Source organism: Neovison vison, chromosome 3, assembly GCF_020171115.1.
Source record: "Neovison vison isolate M4711 chromosome 3, ASM_NN_V1, whole genome shotgun sequence".
NCBI lineage: Eukaryota > Metazoa > Chordata > Mammalia > Carnivora > Mustelidae > Neogale > Neogale vison.
This window is the reverse complement of record NC_058093.1, coordinates 226,897,878-226,921,761: the sequence shown is the minus strand read 5'-3', so window position 1 is coordinate 226,921,761 and position 23,884 is coordinate 226,897,878. Positions and strand designations below refer to the sequence as shown.

Sequence of the window (23,884 nt, the reverse complement as noted above, 5' to 3'; positions counted from 1 at the left end):
TTCATTTCTGGTGTGGAAAGTCCCCAAGGAAGGACAAAGGAGAGGTCAGAGAAAGTAACAGTTGCAGCTACAATTGCTATGTCTACACCTTAAATATGGCAGACATGCACCCCTCCGGATAACCCAATGATGTAAGTCTTACTGTCCTCCTTATATAGAGATGGTCATCAAGCCCGGGGAAGTGCATTTCTCAATATTCCCCAAATGACTCTTTCTGCCCGGCCTTTCGCATTTCCATCTTTTATTCAAGCTTCAACAAGTATTTACTGAGTGTCAGGCCCCATATCAGGCACTGGACAGATTAGTATCAGGAAAGCAGGAAACAGAAAAGACTTCAGGGCTCTGGGGGAACAGAAGTCCAAAGCCAGAAGTTGGTTTTGTTTTTTTCCAAAGTGCCCACAATGATGGTGCCAGCAGCCTGTGCCTAAACGCAATCAGAAACAAAAGCAGAACCACAGTTCCTGGCAGGGAGAGGGTGTTCCCTCATCCTATCAGAGAGACCTAACTGTCCTTGAATCAAAGACTTCTGGGAAGCACTCAGAGTAACAACAACCAGTAACACTGAACAATTTGCTTTGTGCTGAGCCTTTTATAGGCTCACTTCACCCACACCAGCCCATTTCACTTTCACAATGATCCCATGAGGCAAAGAGGATGATGAGCCCCATTTAATACACGTGCTGAAGCCCAGAGAGGTGAAATCACTTGCCCAAGGACACACAGATTGGAAGTGGTGGAGTGGAGATCCAACTCCAGATCTACGCAGTTCTAAAGGCTGTGTTCTGACCTTCCCCATGACACTAGCCCTCTCACAGCTAGGGACTCACCCCACTTCTCTGTGGACAAGGGCTGACCACTCCTGGGAGGGTTGTAGCACATGAGAGAGGCAAGGGCAACCACACCACAGCTGGGCCACTTAGGAGCTGTGTGACGTTGGGCAAGCAACTTCACCCACAGCAGCCTCAGTTCCCTGATCTGTAGAATGGGAACTATATCAGAGAGGAACTGTGAGGTCTTTACACAGGGCCTCATCTGCAGGAAACGGGCACACTGTCCACACTCCACCTCTCTTAAGGGTCTCCCAGCCCATCCTCACCGCCCACAGGAAAACGAAGACAGAAGTCCCTGGAATAACAAAGAAAAGGCAGCAACTCTTCTGTTACCAGGGGACTGTGGGACCCAGAGGCTAGGGAGGTGTCTCATCTGTTTTTCTCACAGGGCTGGTCACATGACAGGCAGGTAATGACTGTTTCTTGTGAAACACACACACACACACACACACACACAGCACAGGAAGGAAATACATCAGCCTGTTCTTCCCGGTTATCTCTGAGTTATGGCACCTTATCTTGCTTTTTGCTTATCTGCATTTTCTGACTTTCCTATAATAACATGTATTATTTGTGGCATTATCTAAGATCTTGAAAGACATACACCCAACTGGTACTATAGGTTACCTCTGGGAAATAGGGATGGGATGGCCTAGTTAATTGGGGGTGGGTTTTTGTTTTTTTTTTAACTTTATGTACAGCCCTACTTTTTGTGTTACTTTTGTAGTTTTTTAAAAGGATTTTTATTTATTTATTTGATAAACAGATCACAAGTAGGCAGAGAGGCAGGCAGAGAGAGAGGAGGAAGCAGGCTCCCATGGACCAGAGAGCCTGACGTGGGGCTCGATCCCAGGACCTGGGATCACGACCTGATCCGGAGGCAGAGGCTTTAACCCACTGAGCCACCCAGGTGCCCCTACTTCTGTAATTTTTTAAAAGAAAAATATAAGCCATGTGACACATAATGGCAGAAACAGCAAGAAGGTCAGTGTGAGAAAGACTTGCCTTTAAATGCGGACTCATCTACGAAGTAATCACTCTGAATCTCAGTTTCTCCATCTGTAAAATGGGGTAAAAAAATGCTGGTTCATCAAGTTTGTTGTAAGAATTAAAGATAACTTGTGGGGGCGCCTGGTTGGCTCAGTGGGTTAAGCCGCTGCCTTCAGCTCAGGTCATGGTCTCAGGGTCCTCTGCTCAGCAGGGAGCCTGCTTCCCTCTCTCTCTCTCTCTGCCTGCCTCTCTACCTACTTGTGATCTCTCTGTCAAATAAATAAATAAGAAATCTTTAAAAAAAAAAAAAAGATAACTTGTGCCAAAACACCACATTTCAGCACACAGTAAGTGATCAATAATTGAAAGCAGTTATTAGGGGCTTCTTTGGGGGTTATCTTGTCCATGGGTTTATTCTACATAAACAGATGCTTTTCCAGGAACAAATATGATGAAAAATAAACCCTTACTAATCACCCAGTCAAAACTCTACATCTCACTACAGAGAAGTACATTAAAAAGGAAGCTGTGTGGGCACCTGGGTGGCTCAGTGGGTTAAAGCCTCTGCCTTCGGCTCAGGTCATGATCCCAGGGTTCTGGGATTGAGCCCCACATCGAGATCTCTACTCAGTAAGGAGCCTGCTTCCCTCTCTCTCTCTGCCTGCCTCTCTGTGTGTCAAATACATAAATAAAATTAAAAAAAAAAAGTAAGGTGTGTGTGTGAAATAAAATGTCTATCTACCTTCTCTAGTATCAAATTTGACTCCTTAAGCTCCCCTAACTCAGCAGGACTTCTCTAAGCTGGGCAGAAAAATCTGGAGTATTTTGTTTTGTTCAGATTTATTGGTTCTTTTTCTATTCCTCCACAATGCCATCCTCTGGCTGGAAAATTTACTAGAACCCCTCCCCCATGCCCAAAAGACCACAGGGAAGTGAGATTTACCTCAGACACAATGGGGGAGCCCAGCTAATGTTTTCTTCTGTCTTTGGGAATTTGCTTGCCTGTTGACCCAGATGCCCTACACATGCTCACAAAACCCTTCTGCCAAAATTCATTAGCCATTTAGGCTTCTGTGGTGTTATTCTGAGTCCCTTATTTTCTGGCATTAATTTAAAGCAACATTTTCTCACCTCCACTGGCGTGCTTCCACGAGTTAGAAGCTTAAAAAATGAATTGCAATGGATTTTGTCACAAATTGCCTAAAATCAAAATGTTTGGTTTCATCTCCTATTTCATTTCCAAATGATTAGCAGAGGCTGCGCAAGCACCTGTTAGCAGGGCTCAGAGACCATTCCCAGGCAAAGCAAAAAACAAAAAACCAAATAAAAACAAAGTAAAATCATCATCAACAACCAAAAAACACCACAGTCTTGTCAATTCGTGTTTTCCACTAATGAGTTACTGATGTCTGTCATGGGCAGGAGATCAAGGGTTGGTGACAATATCTGACATCCCAAATCTAATAAAGCATTTTTTTTTCCATTCACCCCAAAGAAACGCACTGGTGGGAATTCCACATGGTTCAGTGTGACAATAGGGACAACTATTATTTATAGAGTGCCACTGTGAGCTAGGGTTTTTTCCATACATGATACCTCTTACAACAACTCCTCGGTTATCAGGACAGTCTTGGTTGCAAGTATCAGACAACCAGCTCACACCAGCTTAAACAAAAGTGGAACTGTTTGGGCTCATGTAACTAAGAGGAGAATAGACTTTGTGCTTAGAATCACAGGAAGTTTCAGGAAACAGCGCCAGCAAGAGGCTCCAGAAACTTCTTTTCACATGTCTCATTTTTACTTCTCTGTTTGTCTTTGCCTGTTGATCACTATAGACAGGGCTACTCCGGCTGAAGAGGAACATGGCTATCATGTTCCCTATGGATATAAAATGCTACTTTCTTTAAAAAAAAAAAAAAATGCTACTTTCTCCCAACTTGTGTATATTGGTCCCAGGGAAAAACTCTGATTGGACTGCCTGGGTCACATGCTTATCCCTTGGACCAACCACCATTTGTGGTCAGATGATTTGGCCAGAAATGGGTTATATTCTCATCCTTTTGGCCAGGGGTCTGCGTCTATTCATAGGAGAAAGGTTTTAAAAGCTTAATAAGGGGGTGCCGGGGTAGCTCAGTCAGTTAAGCGTCTGCCTTTTGCTCAGTTGAGCACAGTCCTGGGATCGAGGCCCATACTGGGCTCATTGCTCAGTGGGGAGCCTGTGTCTCCCTCTGCCTGCCACTCCCCTTGCTTGTATACATTCTCCCTCTGACAAATAAATAAATAAATAAATAGCAAGAAACAGTAAAGCTGGCTCCAAAGCTCATGCTTTCCATATCATAACTCACTCAACCACCTGTTGGGGTGTGGGGCTCACCAGGCTCCTAACAGCATGAGGAAGAAGTGAGATAAGTGGATTCTTTGTGCCTCTTCTCTTCGCAAAACCAGCTATCCCCATAGGGATAATCTAACTAAGAAAGCCAAGCCAAGCCCAAGATAAGACACTTCACGAAAACTGTTTGCAAACAGCTTGGAAGTCATGGTGTTTCCCTTAAAAAGGTAATTTCTTGCTTGGAACAGTGAGAAATTAGATGCAATCTGTTTTGATTTCTTCCCAATTTAGGACACGCTTTAGTGACCAATCTGAAGACATGCCAGCATCCTTCTGTCTCGAGGATATGTTAGCTTCGTTTATGTCTCTGTTCATAAAGGACATCTAAATCATCCCAGAGGAAAGGCAGCCCAGAATTGATACAGCAGACATGGAGACAGACTGAGCTGCCTCTTCCTGGGTATTATTATTAATAATAATAATAATAATTACCATTCACTGGGCATTTACTGTGTGTCATGCCTGATACTAGAGACATCCATCACTGTGCAGCCCTATTAGAAAGTCAGGGCAGGGTGGGGTTATTTTGGCTCCTCAGCATCTGAACATCTTTTCTGTTGGAGAAAAATCTTCCACTGGGTGATTCTTGGTGGAAGCTTGACCTGCTTCCTCCACAAAACCAGAAGAGATCAAAACTCTGTGAATTCCCCCATATCCTTCCAGAACATTCCATGTTTGCTTAAATTAACCAATGTCTGTGTCTGTTGTTTGCATCCAAGCGCCCTGCTACCTGAGTGTTCTTATCCCCATTATACAGGTAAGACTCTGAGCCTCAGAGGGTATGAAACTTGGTCAAAGAGTTAAAAAAAAAAGTGGGGGGTAGAGGGGAGCCTAAAGGCACAAGGAGGGCATAATGTGGTCAATACAAGCATGTAGTCAGGCTGACTTGGGATATGAATGCCAGCTTCACCCTCTGGGGGACCCCTCAGCAAGTTATTTAACCTCCCTCTGTGTCTCAGTGTCTTCATCCAAAAAATGCAGATGGTTGTGCCAATACATGGAATTCTCGGGAGCATTAAAAGAAACCATCTAAAGAAAAGGAAAAAAAAATCACCTACGTACTGCTCCCAACATCATGTGTGGCACACAGAAAGTGCACAACACGTTAGCTGTTGTATCTACCGTTGACTCCTACTCATTAACCACTTTCTATCATGTCATAAGTGGGACTTATCTGACCATCTAGTAGGATTGTTTGCTTTGTCTCATCATCCCTTCCACCCCCCAGGGACATGGTTAAACAAAGTAGAGGGTGAATAATAAGTCCACCTGGAGTAATATTCTACCTGGTGGCATGGGGGTGACTTCTGAAACCAGACCTTCACTCGGGTTCTCTCCGTGTCTCAGGAGAATCCTGGCACAGACCCGCAAAGGCTCAGCCTGTGCTCATCGATCACACTAATGACGATGGATTTCCACCCCTTTGCCACTTGATCACCAGCTGCCCAGAGTTTTATCACCATTTCCCAGGGCAGAGCAGGCCACCCCCAACTCCTGCCCACAAGTGCCTTTTTTTTTTTCCTTACTCCGTGTCACCCAGAACAGAGCCAATTAAAGAACTCACTCATGTCTCCACCCTCCACCCCTTTAATTACAAACAGTGCTGAGAGTTGAATAACACAGAACAAAAGGCAGATTTATTTACCCCGGGATATAAACAAGATTATCAGAAACAAGCATTCAGGAGCCCTTAGCTCCTGGGAGAATTTTAATGGGCTGACCCCCTGCCTTACAGAAATCTGGTTTTTTCCACATAATTATAAAACCCCAAGAGTTTCGCCCGTTTGAGTTATTTGTTGGCACACATTCACCATCCTGGCTTCTTGCTCTCATTGGCCAATCCTAAGTATCTCTGCTGGGGCTTTAAACCAGGCTCTTCCGAGACAACGCAGGAAGCCTGAAAGAAATTATCTTTTCCTAGTGAAATTTCCCTTTCCTATTGCAGACTACCTGGGATGACCAGGGTACGCAAACGGGAGCAGGGAGGAGGCAACGCTACCCTGGCTTTCGGTCACAAATCATTTAACCTCGCATGAAAAGGACATGAACCAAAATAAAGGGAATGCACGGGCTCCTGGAACTAAAAAGTCACCCATAAAGCCTCGTTGAGGCACAGCTCAATTCAGCGGCTTCAAGCATGTCACTGGGCTCAGTCTCTCTGCACACGCCTCACCTGTCTTCCTGAGCTAGCTTCCTTCTCAAGGGAAAGAGGGTCCCCAGAACTCTCAAGCTCCCAGTCTCTCAGCTCCTAGAATTGAACGCCATTGGATCAGTTTGGGTCACGTGCCCATACTTGAGCCAATCACTGTGACTGAAGGAAGAACTACACTGATTGGCTAGATCTGGGTCACACGCCCGATGTCGTCTCTGGAGAATAAGGCCGGTGTTGTTGGAAGGAGATGGACTGAGGATGTGAGGTGGGTGAATCCCCAAGGAAAAATCTGGGGGCTGTACCCAGAAGAGGGGAGATGGATGCTGGGCAGATAAAAACCGTGGATAACCGTCAGAGTGTTCCGTGGGGTAGGGATTGTAGAACACCCCCAGACGTCCAGAGGCAGTTTGGAAGTGGTCCTTCAGCATCTTCCCCTCCCCCCAAAGATTTTGTTTATTTAATAAATAAATATTGGACAGAGAGATAGAGAACACAAGTAGGCAGAGCAGCAGGCAGAGGGAGAAGAAGCAGGTTCTCCGCTGAGCAGAAAGCCAGAATGGGGGGGCTCGATTCCGGGACCCCAAGATCATAACCTGAGCCACCCAGGTGCCACTAGCAAGATGACGTTTTTAGCAGGAGTTTGGGGTGTTGGGAAATATCTCTCAGAGGAGATGAAAGGGGGAGGGGCTAATGTTAGAAGAAAAGAGAAGGGATGAGCCACATGAAGGCGGAAGGCAGAGAGGCGGGGAGAGCGTTCCAGGTATTGAGACACTTGAGAGGAGGAGGACAAGGCCCCCCGGGGTCACAGGGAGGTTAGGAAAGTGATCCCAGATCTCCAGAGCTTCCTCGCTTTTAGCAAACTCCCTTCCTTACCTAGTTTTCTTATTTCAGAGGCTTATTCATCTGGAAACTGTTGAGTATGCCCCAGGTTCTGCTCTGAGGTTGTCTGGTACAAATATCACACTGGTCACATAATGCACTTTCAGATTTTTCTAGGAGCCATTTTTAAAAAGGGGAAATTGGTGAGATTAGTTTTAGTAAGATATTTTATTTCACTTAATATACAGAAAGTATTGTCTTTGGGCATGTAAGCATATAAAAACGGTTGAGATATTTTGGCATCCCATTTTTTAGTACTGTCTTTGAAGCTTGTGTACATTTCATCCTTACAACATGACTTCATTAGGACTCACCACATTTCAGGTGCTCAGTAGCCAGATGAAGCTATGGCTACTGCCTTGGACAAATTCATCCCTAACCATCTGATGGGAGGAGAAAAGGGGACCGTGGGGAAATTCTTTCAAGAATGTAGTAGTAGCGCAGTGCTGCAGGTGCCCATGGACCAGAGTATGGGAATGTCATCCTGACCTCATGTCTCTTAACCTCAGTCTAAGAAAAAAGGTATAGTAATGATATTAAAGTTGTCCAGCAGAGAGCCATGGGGCCCATGATCTACCTGATAGTGGGGTGCCCTTTGAGGAGTGGAAATTCCCATGGACAGACATCCTGGAATGAGGTTAGGCAATGAGGAAGCAGAAAGGCCAGTCTTAGGCCGGGCAGGCCATGTGAACTCCCTTTCAGGCAGGCAATGCCAAGAACACTGTAGATGCTCACAGGGTAGAGGGAGCTCTGTAAATGTCCATGGGGTTGGATCCATGGTGGGCTCTGAGCATGGTACCTCCAGCAGGTAACTGGAGCATTCGATCCTGGAACAATCCAGTCAAGTCAGCATAAAAGATGGAGCCTGTTCTTACTGTCACCCTGGGCAGCAGGGTCCGTCCTGTGCTGGAGGGGAAGCGCACAGGGCAGAGCCGCAGCAGCTGAAGGCAGAAGGAAGGGAGCTGAAGCAGAGAGAGCAGTGCCTCGTGGGAAATGTGAAGCAGTGGTCCAGAGAGCAGCGGCTGGCTGAGGTGACAAACAAGATGAATTTGTGAAACATGCCCATGTCCTCCAGGGATGGGGGGAGAAAGCTGATTTCACAAAGGAAAATAAAAAGAAAATAAGAGGGGAAATAGAAAGGAAGAAAGAGAAACTGAAAGGGAGAGAAGCTTCTAGAAAATGAGAGTTTAAGCATCACAATGAAGGCCTTAAAAGGAGGAAGAGCACAACAGGGTCCTGTTGGTGAATGAATGAATGAATGAATGAATAACTGTGTGTCCAGCTGCTGGAATGAGCCCTTTCCATGGCCCATTTAATTTACTCCTCACAACAGCAGTGAGGCCAGTATGATTGTCTCACTTTATAGATGAAGATATTGAGGGTCAGAGAGGTTAAATAATTACTCAAGGTCACACAGCTAGAATCTCCGTCAAGAACTGAACCCAAGCCTGCTCTGAAGTGCTACACTCAAGCTTGTTAAGAGGTGTTCTGCAGAACAGCACACCCAGAGGTCTCTGTTAAAAAAGATACATACAATACAAAATAGGGGGAGGGAAGGAGGTTGGGAAGTTTGACCAAATAAAACTGCACAATGTGGCGTATTATCACCCACTTGGAAAGTCACAGCACACAGCAGGAGACTGCCACAGGCTGTTCCAGTTATCTATTGCTGCACAACAAACAGCCAATGATGGTTTGGCTAGGCCACAGCTTGGCTGTGGCCACGGTACCCAAGCGTTTGGTCAAACATGTACATGTCACCATGAAGGTGTTTCTTTGATGAGATTAACAGATCAGTAGTCTTTAGGTAAAGCAAATTAATCCTCCATAATGTGGGTGGGCCTCACCCAATCAGTTGAAGAGTTTATCATACACACACACACACTCTCACACACACACACACGACCAAACTCTCCTGAGTAAGGGAATTTTGCCTGCAGACCATGTTGGGACTCGAGCTGCAGCATCTACCCTTCCCTAGGTCTCCAGTCCCACCCTGCAGATTTTAAAATCACGTATACACTTTACTGGTTCTGTTTACCTAAAGCATCCAGACTAATACGTTATATGTAAGATCTTACATAATACTAATGTCTTCTATATAATTATATAATATTAATGTCTTCTATATAATACTATGTCTTCTATATCACTTACACCTTATAATAATACTTTATGTATATGTGACGTATATAAAGTGTGTATGTATGTGTATATGCATGTATTTATATACAGGAGGGACCATTCATCTTTATTCCACTGTGGCTGGGCTTTCAACTCCAGTGCCTCCTCCAACAGCTGGAATTATAACAGCTACAGCCAGAAGTCCCATTTCCCAGGTAACTTTGCTTTCACCTGTCTGGCAACTCAAACGGATACCCAGAGGGGTGGACTCAGCTGGGACTGCTGGCCACAGAGTCTCCACATGTCCCTTAGGACAGGGCAGCCTAATATGCCGCAAACAAGGTTGAAGTGGTATGTCCTTTTATGATCCAGCCTCAGATGTCACACAGTGTCATTTCCACCATACTCTGCAGGCCACACATTCCAGGGGAGGGGTCAAAGACCCCTCCTCTCAGTGGTGGTGTGTGTGTGAGAGATTGTGCAGTGAGGTGGTGAAACCTCAACAGAGGCCCCGAAGTAAAGACACCTGTTTCCTCTTGCTTAACCTGGCTTTTCTCACGATTCTGCTTATGTATCATCACAGGTGGAATTGTGTGTCAAAATTCAGAAGCCAAAGTCTTGACCCTCCCTCCCCTGCCCCTGGTTTGGAAATACCGTCAGAGCAGGTACAATCAGTTCAGTGTAGAGGAGGTCAGACTCGAGTAGGTGGGTCCCTAATCCAGTATGGTCAGCTCCTTATAAAGGGGGGGAATTTGGACCCAGACAGACATGCACACAGGGAGAAAGACATGAGAAGATGAAGGCAGAGGTTGGGGTTAGTTATACATCAGAGACTGCCACCAGCCACCAGACGCTAGGAGAGAGGTGTGGACCAAATTCTCCCAGCCCTGAGAAGGAACCAACCCTGCTGATGCCTTGATCTTGCCCTTCTCGCTCCAGAACTGTGTGGGAATACATTTCTATCGTTTAAGCCACCTACTTCCTGCTACTTTGTTACAGCAGCCTGAGCTGACTAATACAAGCATAAACTCCATTCGTGCACTCACTGACTCATTCAGTCATATTCCAGACCCTTCACAATTCTCAATACCAATACCACTGCCATCTTAATACTCAATACCAATGCCATTCTCAATACCAATTCCCCTCACTTTCTGTTTCCTGAAGATTCAATAAAATAATACACTAAGATATATATACTAAATAGGAAGTGCACAATAATCAGTCCCCTTTCTACAGCAGTATGTCCCCTCCTGGTTACTCCTGCTTGTTCTACTGACGATGCTGCTTGGGTTTGCCTTTCTTCTTAGATCTTGCATCCTGAGCCTCTCTTCCAGACATCTGAGCTGCCAGTCTCCTGAAAAGACTAGAACCCGACTCTTAAATAAGCTTCTCCTTCAGGTGCCACGCAGAGCCCCCAGGCAGCCCCAAGGCATGGGTGCCGGGCTCATGAGGGCATGCACTTGGGGAGAAAGAGCCTTGGGACATTTTCGGGGTTTGATGGGGACAGTGGAAAAGAGGAAATGTTGCATGAGCAGACACACTGCTGAGCCTCAGCAGGAGACTGCGCTCCATCTGGGCTCTAATAAAAATTAGATATAATGTATATATTGTATATGTATACACACACAACAAATATAATATATATTATTATATAATATATGATATATGATATAATATATAATATATTATATATAATATTATATAATATATGATATAATATATATAATATTATATTATATATAAATATATAATAAAAATAAGCTGTGTGATTTGGGGCAGGTATTTGAAACTCTCTGGGCTTCAGTTACCCAGTTTATGCAACCCAGATATCCTCAAGGATCCTCTTTCCTTCATGATCTAGACAAGCTTAAAATAGTTATCTTTGTACAGGATACAAAGGAATTCAGCTCCTTCCTCAGCCTCCACCAAGCTAACTGCTCACTTGAAGCCCATATAGCTTATTTGATGCCCAGCTCTGACTCTCCCAATGTGAACCAAATTTTCTGGAAACCACTCTACACCCACCTCAAACCAAGTAAATATGGATGCGAGGCCATCTCTGGCTCCGAGGGTGAGCAGGTGATCCAGGCCTGGCCGATCAGAGCATCCCATCGCCATAGCCACAGTGATTAAGATGGCCATATCATCAATCAAAGATGGCCCTATGATCCTAGTCAATCAAATGAGAATTAGCTGTGGGCCTTTTGGGGAAAAAAAAAAGAAAAAAGAAAAAAAACTAGGAATCAATAGCTGGGAATGAACAGTTGGCCTAAAAAATAAAACTGCCAATTAATTTAGCAACAAAAAAATGCATTTTCTGAGGAATAGCAGAGGATTACAATAAAGGACAAGCCAGCTACTGCAAAACCATAGGCAAGTCCTCAGGGCAAAGGAGAGGAACCCTCCTTCATAGAGACAGTGGGAGTTGGGAAGGCTGTTAAAAAGTCCACTGGAGTGGGGCGCCTGGGTGACTTGGTGGGTTAAAGCCTCTGCCTTGGGTTCGGGTCATGGTCGTGGTCCCAGGGTCCTGGGATCGGCCCCGCGTAGGGCTCTCTGCTCATCGAGGAGCCTGCTTCCTCCTCTCTCTCTGCCTGCCTCTCTGCTTCCGTGTGATCTCTGTCTGCCTGTCAAATAAATAAAAAAATCTTTTTTTTTTAAGATTTTTATTTATTTATTTGATAGAGATCACACGGAGGCAGAGAAGCAGGCAGAGAGAGAGAGGAATGGAAGCAGGCTCCCTGCTGATCCGGATCCCAGGATACTGGGATCATGACCTGAGCCGAAGGCAGAGGCTTTAACCCACTGAGCCACCCAGGCGTCCCTAAATAAACAAAATCGTAAAAAAAAAAAAAAAAAAGTCCACTGGAGTAAACTTGGAGTTTGAAGTACAGTGGCTTCTCATTGGCTGAGCTGTGGCAGTCTCTCACTGGCTGGGCTGTTGCCAGGGCAGGAGGAAAGCCTTTTACCACCATACTACTTTACCACCTACCGCCAAGGTTCCTCTCCTCTTTGGTTCTGTAACTGACAAGGAATGGTAGGGCATGAGAGCTCCCTCTACTGGCCTCCCAACTCCATTCTAAAGGAGGTTTCCTTTTTCTTATTTTCACAGAACCAAAAAAAGAGATAGAAAAGGACTCCAAATGTTGGGGCACTTGGGTGGCTCAGTCGGTTAAGCGGCTGCCTTTGGTTAAGCGGCTGCCTTTGGCTCAGCTCATGATCCTTGGGTCCTGGGATGGAGCCCCTAATCGGGCTCCCTACTTCTCCCTATGCCTACTGCTCTTCCTACTTGTGCTCTCTTTGTCAAATAAATAAATAAAATCTTAAAAAAAAAAAAAAGAGAGAGAGAGAGAGAGGGAGAGAGATACCAATTGTCAATAATGTAAGGACCTTTTTTACTGTCCCTGCTCCCCTTCCCCCAGGGGACTTAAAAACACGTCCTGGAAACCAGCTCCAGGTGTGGAGGCCAAGAAAAACAAGGGTGTACCCACCTCGAGTCTAGCCCTGACATAAGTACAGCCATCTTGGCAAAGCAAAAGCTGGCACCTTGCACTGTAAGAGTGGGTTAGCATAAGAATGGCCATCCTGAAGGCCGGGAAGTCATTTTACTGAGCGTCCCTAACCAGCCCACACTGCGCAAGTAACTTAAGAGAAAGTAGCTAAAACCTAAGAAACAACTTAATCATATACCACCAGGACAGTTAGGCGATGGCGCCACAGGGACCAAATGTTGAAGAAAAACAAATAGTTAACTTGCAGAGATCACAATCCTGCAAGACAGGAATCTCCCTTGGTTTGCAAATGTCCTCGTGATTTACAACAAAAAGGGCTATCTCTTCAATGGCCCAATTTCCTGAGACAAAGGGCTCAGTTCCTCAAGGCCTAAGGTCGCCCTCCACACCATAAAACTGAGGGAGGCTGAGGCAGAAGGAAATGTAAATAAAGTTAAATTTCTTCTAAACCTAAGTCTCACTTAACCGCCAGGTTGGCGCCAGGATGATGCTGGGGTGGCAAAAGGTTAAACAAAGTTAAACTTTAAAAGTGGGGCACAAGATATGTATGTAGCTATGGAAAAGTGCCTTGAATATGCTATATAAACCCTTGGTTTTGAGTGCTCAGGGTCCTTGTTGAAACCCGCTGCGCCGGGCGGATACTTGGACCCCAGCTGGCTGGAAATAAACCTCGCTGTGTGCCTTGCATTATTGAAGAGTGTTCTCTGTCTAATTGAGGGGTGGTCGACTCCGTACCATAACAAATAACATGATTTAAGGCCCTGGACTCTGAACCCACCCATGTCTCGTGTATTCAGTTCATAAGCAAATAAACACTCCCAGCTTATTTTTTCTTAATCCAATCTGATTTTTTATCTCTATCACTTCCTCCCAAAGACACCTGATATTAAACTTAACTGAAAACTTGAGAGAGTAGATGAATTTACAGGGTAGCAATGTAAATAATATAAATTCAATATCAGATAGTTTAGTTCCTAGACATTCTTTGTTTTGCTAACTAAGCGTCTGCCCACTTCTGCCACACGGCTCAATGATCTCCATTCCAAATTCCTGTTTATTCTTTGTATAGCTACTCCCAATGCAACACCCTTCCCCACTATAAGCAGTATAAAGTATTTCCCTAAACAAAGAAAATTCCCTCCCTGAGGGGAATTCTTGTACCAGCTATTGAGAAAATAAAATTTTCACTCCCCTGCCTATTCAGTGAAGAGGCAGGACAAGACTTCCTCTTGATTCCATGCAACTTAAAAACTCTGCAGTTCAAAATACAATAAAGCCATTAAAATTGTGGCCTAGGAGAATGTTTTTCAAAATGTAAGTCATAACCCATTAGTGGGTCTTGAAATCAATTTACTGGGTCATAACCAGCATTTTTTTTTTAATGAAAAAGAACAAAATAGGAAAATAACCAGAGTACATCATTTATAATAGAGGTGAGTAGTGGTTCATGAAACTTTTATTCCAATTAGAAACTGAGCGGTGCTGGACACAACAGTGAACTAGATCATAGTTTCAAATGTATTTCTCACCAATGGTACAAAAAGTATGAAAGCTAAAGGTGAAAATCAGTACTTGCTGAGAGTGAAAGATGTCAGTAAGTTAAAAAAAATAAAAAACAAAAAACAATAGTATATGTACTGTGATCTAATTTTTGTCAAAAGAAAACAATAGAAGAGACAAGATACAGGGGCACCTGGGTGGCTCAGTGGGTTAAAGCCTCTGCTTTCGGCTCGGGTCGTGGTCCCAGGGTTCTGGGATCGAGCCCCGCATCGGGTTCTCTGCTCAGCAGGGAGCCTGCTTCCCTTCCTCTCTCTGCCTGCCTCTCTACCTACTTGTGATCTATCTGTCAAATAAATAAATAAAATATTAAAAAAAAAAAAAAGAAGAGACAAGATACAGATGTAGATGTGGGTATGATGTGGGAAACCAAGGCAGAAGAAAAATTACTAAATTTCCTTACAGGAAATTCCGCACAGGACGTGCGCAGTGTGGGCTGGTTAGGGACGCTCAGTAAAATGACTTCCTACGGTCCATTGACAAATCCTTGAAATAGGCCAAGTGATATTCCTCTAGGGACTCCACTGCCTCAATGTTAATACTTTGCTAAGGGCAAAATGCAATCCTAGCTTGAGCCCCCCTCCCCCTTTCCCCCAATCCTATAAGTGTACTTTAATGTATAAAAATTCCTTTGGAAATTTCCTGCATCTCTAAACCCCCTAAGATACGTATTGGCAATCACCCCCCAAGCCTGTGGCCCACCAATATACATCTAAAGGGTCTCATGACTAAGGTTTTATTACACAGTAATAAATGACCTTTTCCCAGCTATAGCTAGCCCCCTCAACGTCCTGGAAACCTTGCTTCCAAAATTCCTTCGAGACTTACACTATCCCTAATCCCTTCCCAACTAAAGTATTTGATGTTCCACTCCTCATAACCCCAGGGCAGTTCTTTCTGCCCTTGGGTCCTGATCCCCTGCTTTAATAAAATCACCTTTTTGCACCAAAAACATCTCAAGAATTCTTTCTTGGCCTCATCTTTGAGCCCTAATGCCTTTCCCACATCATTATGTGTACCGAAAGACTAAATTACTACCCCTACATGGGGGAGGAGGGATTTTGGTGTTTTTCATTTTCCTTGTATACCTTTTAAATCTTGCCTTAAGAAGAAAAAAAAAGTTTACTTCTATGATAAATTTAAATTTAACTTACTCCTACAGTAATTTTAAAAATTAATTAAAGCCTATTTTTTTTATTTTAAAGATTTATTTTATTTATTTATTTGACAGACAGAGATCACAAGTCGGCAAGAGGCAGGCAGAGAGAGAGGAGGAAGCAGACTCCCCGCAGAGCAGAGAGCCTGATGCAGGGCTTGATTCCAGGACGCTGGGATCATGACCTGAGCTGAAGGCAGCGGCTTAATCCACTGAGCCACCCAGGCACCCCTCATTAAAGCCTATTTTTGTTCTGAAAGGTAAGTATACTCCTAAAACCCTTCCAAGAAGAGAAATATACCCAAATATTAACAGTGGTTTTGTTTGTTTGTTTGTTTTCCTTTAACTCTTTGTTTTAAATGTCCCCAGCACAGACAGGTGTTACTGTTAAAAGAAGAGGGAAAGGGTCTGTCTTAATTTCAGGATTCTTCAGTGGGAGAAGTTTGCAGACAAAACTGGGAATATCAGAACATATAAAGAGGTGGGGGTCAGGATGGAAGATATGCAAATCCTTTGAATGGATTTTCCACACCAATGAGGTCCCTTTCTTCTTTTAGCTACTGTCTGAAGAAGGTGTATATTCGAATGCAGCTATTATATATTCCAAATGTCATATTCCTCAACACCTGTTTGAAAGAGCACATTATATCAAGAAGGAAGTGTCACCGAAGCTACGAGAAGGACAGATTCTACCAAAGTGCCGGAAGTCAGGGGACTGTCAGACAAGAAACTGCTGTGTCCTTCTGAGGCTGTCCTTGACCAGGATGCGGACGGCAGCAGAGGACAAAACCCAAGAGGGGTGGCAGAGAGTGTCTCTTCAAGGAAGATATTGTCAGGAAATTGAAAAATTGGGCTACCCCATCCAGACTGTCTAAACAAGGATGCCTGAAAGAAGGTAAGAATGGGAAAATTGCCTCCCAAATGGTGAATTGAATTGTGAGCTCAAAATTATAAGTTATAAAAGGAAATTACAGGGGGAAAAATGGGAGGGAGGGAGAAGAGGAGGGAGGGAGGGGGTAAAGGGAACAATAGTGGTGGATGAAACTCTTACCTGTCACTTTTCAGAAGAACAGGGGGAAACGCAGCCTGGGGAAGAGATGCATTTGGGGTCAGAGAAACACAGATCTGGACAATTCCAACTTGTCGTGGTAACCATCAATCAAGCAGCCTCATCTAGAATGCTGAGCGCTCTGGGATCCAGGGAAGAAGCTGTTATGCCCAAGCTTTGTGCCTAGGATGAGAAGCTGTTGGTTCTTGCCTCTTCTTTTCAGAGGGTAATACTTTCCGCTTCTGGGGTGCAAAACGGGGAAAGGAACCCACAGTTACTTTTATTGGTGTGTTTTTAAAGTGACTCAGGCACACGAGTTCGGAAAAAATTGAAATACAACAAAAGGCCATCCCCTGTAAAGGAAGCTAGGCTTTAGGCTATACAATGGCTTGCGCCCCTGCCCACCCTAGCTTCACATCCACTTTCTACTTTTAGGGCCCCAACTGGCTCCTGTGCCTTCTGGCTTCTGGGTGGGTCGAGCCAATGGGAGCCCCCAAGAGGAGATCAGAGGAAAGGAGTGGGGAGTGTTTGGGGCATCCTTAGTGCGAGTTTGCCTCAGACTGGCTAGGTCTCTCAGCTACAGGTCACCACTCCTCCCAAGGCCCCTTTCTCTACAAGATCTCTCTCCTTCAGACCCTCCCCTCATCCCCTAGAGATGGCCTCAGCTTCATGGATTCTAGCCCTCGGTCCCTGCACTTTGTCCTTGCCCCCCACACCCATGCTCGTGGAAGTGGCCACATGGTAAATACACCTGCTTCCTATCACCTTGACTTTGCCATCCTGTCCTGGGGGCCCTGACCTCATCTGGACTCTTGCATCCTGTCCTGCTGGGCCCAGACCTCTCTCAGTCCATCTCTCTCCTCTCTCTCTTGCCTGAAAGTCAGCCTGTGATATACTTTGTTTTCCTCTCTTTGGTTTTTTCAAACTTCACGTATCTTGAAGATCCTGCTAGGTGTTTTCTCTTTGCTCAGGTTCTACCCCTCCCATTCTCTACTCCTCACCACCACGTTCAGTGCTTCTGGAGGCTGACCTGTATGGACTCGTCAACGGGCTCCTTGGCCCTGTGGCATCTAGTTGGGCCTTGCTGTTGGGGGGCCAATTACAGATCGGAGGTACCTGCAACAGGTAAGCAGGCAAGAGGAGAGTGAGCCTTGGGGTTCATCCCTCTGCCCCCTCCCTGCCAAGTTGCTGCCGTTGACTGTTTCCCTCTTCAGAAGGCGATAAATCCTCCAACAGGACAGCTCTCCTCTACGAAAAAAAAATTATATAAATATCTTGAGGCTTTGAATAACATCACTCTTCAGAGAGCGATACTTTTGATTGATTGCTAGCAGTTAGGAGAGGGAAGACCACCCTTAATCGAGTCAGAGATTGAGCTGATTTCAAGGTGATTTTTTAGTCTTGGCAAAGGAGGGTTCTTGTCCTGTTTACTCTTATTCTTATAGTATTAGACCATCAGGGGATTCTTTTTTTTTTTTTTTTTAAAGATTTTATTTATTTATTTGAGACAGAGAGAGTGTGAGAGAGAGCATGAGCGAGGAGAAGGTCAGAGAGCGAAGCAGACTCCCCATGGAGCTGGGAGCCTGTTGTGGGACTCGATCCCGGGACTCCAGGATCACGCCCTGAGCCGAAGGCAGTCGTCCAACCAACTGCGCCACCCAGGCGTCCCTTTTTTTTTTTTTTTAACTTAAATTCGATTAGCAAACATAGAGTACAGCATTAGTTTCAGATGTAGTGTTCAATAATGTATCAGTTGCTTATAACACCCAGTGCTCATTGTATCACGTGCCCTCCTGAATGTCCATCATCCGGTTACCCCGTCCCCCAACCCACCTCCCCTCCAGCAACCCTTAGTTTGTTTCATATACTTAAATGTCTCTCATGGCTTTTCTTCCACTCTGATGACCTCCCATTCAGTTTACCCTCCCTTCCCCCATGATCCTCGTCACGGTTTCTTATAGTCCGCATATGAGTGAAACCACATAATTGTCTTTCTCCTATGATCTCCCTGATATGAGGAATTTGAGAAACAAGACAGAGGATCACAGGGGAAGGGAGGGAAAAATGAAACAAGATGAAACCAGAGAAAGAGACAAACCATAAGAGACTCTTAATCTCAGGAAACAAACTGGGGGTTGCTGGGGGTGGGAAGGTATGGGGTGGCTGAGTGATAGACGTTGGGGAGTGTATGTGCTATGGTGAGTGCTGTGAATCACAGTCCTGTACCCCTGTACCCCTGAAACAAATAATATATGTTAATAAACTTATATAAAAATAATTATCTTTCTCTGATGGACTTATTTCACTCAGTATAATACCCTCCAGTTCCATCTGTGTCAATATAAATTATAAGTATTTATCCTTTTTGATGGCTAAGTACTATTCATATATATAGATGACATATATATATAGACAAGGAAGATTATATATAATCTATATATATAGATTATATATAATATATATAAAGATAAATATATACAGACAAAATATATATATTATATATAATTATATATATAGACAAAGAAGATTATATATAATCTATATATATAAAGATAAATATATAGACAAAATACATATATATTATATATAATATATAATCTATATATAGAGAGAGAGACAAAGAAGATTATATATAATCTTCTTTGTCCATTCATCTGTCAATGGACTTCTAGGCTCTTTCCCTAGTTTGGCTATTGTGGACGTTGCTGCTATAAACATTGGAGTGCAGATGCCGCTTCGGATCACTACATTTGTATCTTTGGAACAAATAGCCAGTAGTGTAATTGCTGGGTCATAAGGTAGCTCTATTTTTTACTTCTGAGGAGCCTCCATACTGTTTTCCATAGTGGCTGCACCAGCTTGCATTCCCACCAACAGTGTAGGAGGGCTCCTCTCTCTCTACATCCTCACCAACATTTATTGTTTTCTGTTTTGTTAATTTTAGCCATTCAGACTGGAGTGAGGTGGTATGTCATTGTGGTTCTGATTTTTATTTCCGTGATGCCAAGGGATGTGGAGCATTTTTTCATGTGTCTGTTGGCCATTTGTATGTCTTCTTTGGAGAAATGTCTGTCCATGTCTTCTGCCCATTTCTTGACTGTATTACTTGTTTTTTTGGTATTGAGTTTGATAAATTCTTAATAGATCTTGGATACTAACCCTTTATCCATCAGTGGATTCTAAGGAGAAGGAAGAAAGGAGGGAAGGTGGGAGGGAGAGAGGGAAGTGAAAGAGAGGAGGGGAAGGAGGGAGGGAAGAAGGAAGTTTTCCAAGACAAAAAGCTAATTATGTTAGCCAGAATTTATTTTGTACCTATTATGTGTTACATTTCTTACCTAGCATATGTATTAACATATGTTTTGTATCCAGTATATGTAGATGACAGAAAAATATAGGCAAAGAGATAGATAATTATGTCGTTTAACCTGCTAATGGCCCTGTAAGTTCGGTGATTCGGTTTTTATTCTTTATCATAAGGAAATTGAAGCTTATATAAGTTAAGAAACTTGCCCAGGGTCACCCAGCTAACATACACGATTAAAAAATCAGGATTTAGGGGCGCCTGGGTGGCTCAGTGGGTTAAAGCTTCTGTCTTCGGCTCGGGTCGTGATCCCAGGGTCCTGGGATTGAGCCCTCCATCGGGCTCTCTGCTCAGAAGGGAGCCTGCTCCTCCCTCTCTCTCTGCCTGCCTCTCTGCCTACTTGTGATCTCTGTCTGTCAAATAAATAAATAAAGTCTTTAAAAAAAAAAAATTAGGATTTAAACTCAGTTCCATTTGGCGTAAATGAATGTTTACATCTTATATAAAACAGCAGCTTACAAACAGGATGTGTGGCAGGGGTTCCTACCCCATCCCTGTGTGTTAGAATCACCTGGGAATTTTCTTTTTATTTAATTGAAAATTCAGTGATGCCTAATATTATATTTTAAGTCACTACCTCTAAGAGCCGTGCAGAGCCTCCTTCTATGATCCTAAGCACTCAGAGCCACCCTGCTATCCCCAGGCCTGGGAAAGTCACATTTTGAGGGAATAAAGAAATTGAGGAGAGGGAAGTGAAACCGAAGGAAGATGCGTGATGTGATTGTTTTGTGGGGCTCCTGGAACAGATTATCACAAAATGAGTGGATTAAAACAAGAGAAATGGATTCTGTCGAAGTTTTGGAGCTGAAGTCCAGAATCAAGGCAGTGGCAAGGAACATGGTTCCTCCGAAGGCGCTAGGGGAGGGCCCTTCCTTGCCTCTCTCCTAGCTTCTGGCTGTTGCTGGTAATCCAGGGTGTTCCTTGGAATCAGAGGCATCCCCGAAGTCTCTACCTTCGTTGTCTTCTGTCTCTACGTTCAAATTTCTTTCCTAAGGACACCAGCCATGGGATTAGGGCCTATCCTAAACCAGCAGGACCTCACCATACCTTGATTTTATCTGCAAAGACTCTTATTCCAAATAAGATCACGTTTACAGGCACTGAGGTTTAGAACCTGAACACAACTTTGGAGGGGGACACAATTCTATCCATATAGGAAGGAAGCACGAACTGAACAGCAAATTGAGGGCGACTTGAAAATCCATGGGAATACCTGGCAGGGGAGTGTTTTCCTACCCAGGATGGGGGTTGGAGAAGTCTTCTGTGGATAAAACAAGGCTGCCCCCCGCCAAGGCTAGCGAGTAAGTTTTCCAGATGGCTTGGAAATCCCAGTTGTCTCTGCAGGGCTTGAGGATATGACCCCAGGTCGCTCTGCTGAACCGCGCGCATGCACACACACCCCTCTTCAAAGGAAAGAGCGTCCAGTCTGTGCGACAGAGTGCTAAAGTCAATCGCTGAGTCAATCATCAAACCTCCTCGCGCAATCTCCACTGCTAACAACGTGCTCAATCCCACAAACTTTGATTTTTGACCTTTGTAAAATGGGACTAACAATTCCATAATTCCAACCTGTCCCCCAGCTCAGGATGCTGTGAGATGAAGCATGGCCAAGTGGGGAGCATTATTCATGGTGGAAGCTTGGGCTGCTAGAATCCAGTGCGAGGGAATTCACTAAGAATATTCCTGAAGCCACACTACTTCCCCCACGACTGCGCCTGGTACACCAAAGCAAAGAAAAAAAGAGGAGGGAGACCATCCTAAATATTGCATTTTCTTCTCCTCATTTACAAAGATCCATACTTCTTGGGGTGGAGCTTGGAGGGTAAGGCAGAAATGGGCTCCGGGATCACAGACCTCCCAAGGGTCCATGCAGCAAGTAGGAACTCTTCTTTAATCTCACGAAGTACAGGTGTCGTCGGAGGGGGTGCGAATACACATTAGCCAGTGGTATTTTCTCCTGGCATCAGTTCATTGATAGACTGTCAGCTACCAGGTGTCAAGGGACCCCCACGTTTTCCTTTTGCCTTGGGCCCCATAATTTGTAAATCCGGTGCTGGCATTTCCGTAGAAACGCCCAGAAGGAGTTCTCTGGGTGCTAGCTGCAACACAGAAAAGTATATTAAAGATATTCAGAAAACGATGACTTTTCCAATAGGTTTTTAATGCCAAACATATGTACTCCTAGCCAAAATTCAAGTGTTTAGCAGATTCTGAGATTTCACTTCAACTACCCCAGCTGGCGTCCGACACTCCACAATTTTTCTTCTACTTGATACATCTATTTTTAATCCCTTCATATGCCTTTCTTTTTGGCAAATTGGGAGGAGAGAGTGCCTGTCGCTCCGCGTCTTTCAATTCGTATTTTGCATAAATCAACCGGGACTTAAGAATTAAACAATCACTTCATATCTTAGTTGTCAAATATTTCACTGTTGGGAGATACATTTGCATATCTGAAAACATGTTGGCCTCTCGGTATGTCAGGGATGTGGAGAATATATAAAGAAACTCACTGGGATACAGATGAGAACAACAGCAAGACAATGATTTGCGACCAGGTGGTCAAAGAAGGTGGCAAGTCCACGGCCCTGTGTAGGTGAGGGGGAGGGCCCGACCTCCCTGGTTATTCCAGTTAACATTGACCTACGTCAGGTTCCTCAGCAGCAGACCCAGACCAAGAGTTTGGATAGAAGGGGTTTCCTTGGTGGGGGGAGCATCCAAGCAGACCTCAAGGGGGTGAAGAAGCGAAAGAGGGAAAAAGAAGAAGCCAGTGCTGGGTCATCTGTGAACAGGCAGTTGCTACCAGCCCGTCAGTCCTGAAGGAGACCTCTGGGGGAATACAGAGCACACCCCAGAGAAGTCCCACCCGAGAGGCCAGCAGGTAAGGCATTAACCACAAACTCCTGCCCGTCATTATTTCTGTCTACCCCTGTGCGTGTTAACTTCTCGCACATCCAGGCTGCTCAGCTCAAAAGAAAACACAGGCTTATGGCCTTGCGGTTCCCAAACTAGGCGCCAAGTCACCCCAGGGTGCCACAGAAAATTTGCAAGAGAGGATAGGGACATTTTAAATATTTGAGGGAAACAAAGCAATATCTATCCAACACTGTGTGAGCTATTAAGAGGAGGTAACTCAGTGGTATGGGTTGATTTGTGACCCCCCCCACCTCAAATTCATGTGTTGGAGTTTTAACCCCCAGTACCACAGAACATGACCTTATTTGGTTGAATACCTCTCATGTAGTCTGGAGCTGTGTGGCAGGGCATTTTGTACTCGATGGAGGGTCACCTTCCAGCGGATGCCTTCTAAGGAGAAACTGAGGTCATTGCGCGGCCATGATGATATCATAACCATCGGCAGCTCAAAGTTTGTAGATAAAACATGAATCAGATTGATTTCGTGTGAAATAATGCCAAGGATAAAAGGATGCAAATCAGAACATGTGCCATAAATCTTCTGCAGGCTGAGAACCCACCCCATAGGGTTATAGGGTCTAGTGCTGGGGAGCTCATTCTCTCCCTATGGAACATACCCCTTCCTAAACAGAAAAGGGAAATAGCATGCCTCAAGCCCTTACTGGGTACGAGGCTCTAAAAATTATTTCACTTGGTGCCCCCACCTGTATAAGGAGGGCATAACCATCACTGTTTACATATGTGGTGAAACTGAGACTTGGAGAGGTAAAATCCCTTGGCCAGGATCTCTTTACCAACAAATGGCAGAGCCAAGATTTGAACACAGGTCTTTTTAATTCCAGAGCCTTTCCTACTTGCAAATGTTACATGGCTCTTAGAGGTCAGTAGAACAACAAAAGAAAAGAGGAGCTGACATTTACTGAGCACTTCCTTTTCACTAGGCCTGGTTCTTCACATGGATTATCCTTTT

The 23,884-nt window shown here is 44.5% G+C and overlaps 1 long non-coding RNA gene across 1 annotated transcript; it reads left to right on the top strand.

The window, feature by feature from the left end:
• The first annotated feature begins 15,776 nt into the window (after positions 1-15,776).
• LOC122902052 lies at positions 15,777-16,969 on the top strand. The gene is made up of 3 exons (XR_006383731.1): positions 15,777-15,849; positions 16,147-16,484; positions 16,655-16,969. It is a non-coding gene; the product is annotated as an uncharacterized LOC122902052 (long non-coding RNA).
• Positions 16,970-23,884: the final 6,915 nt, after the last annotated feature.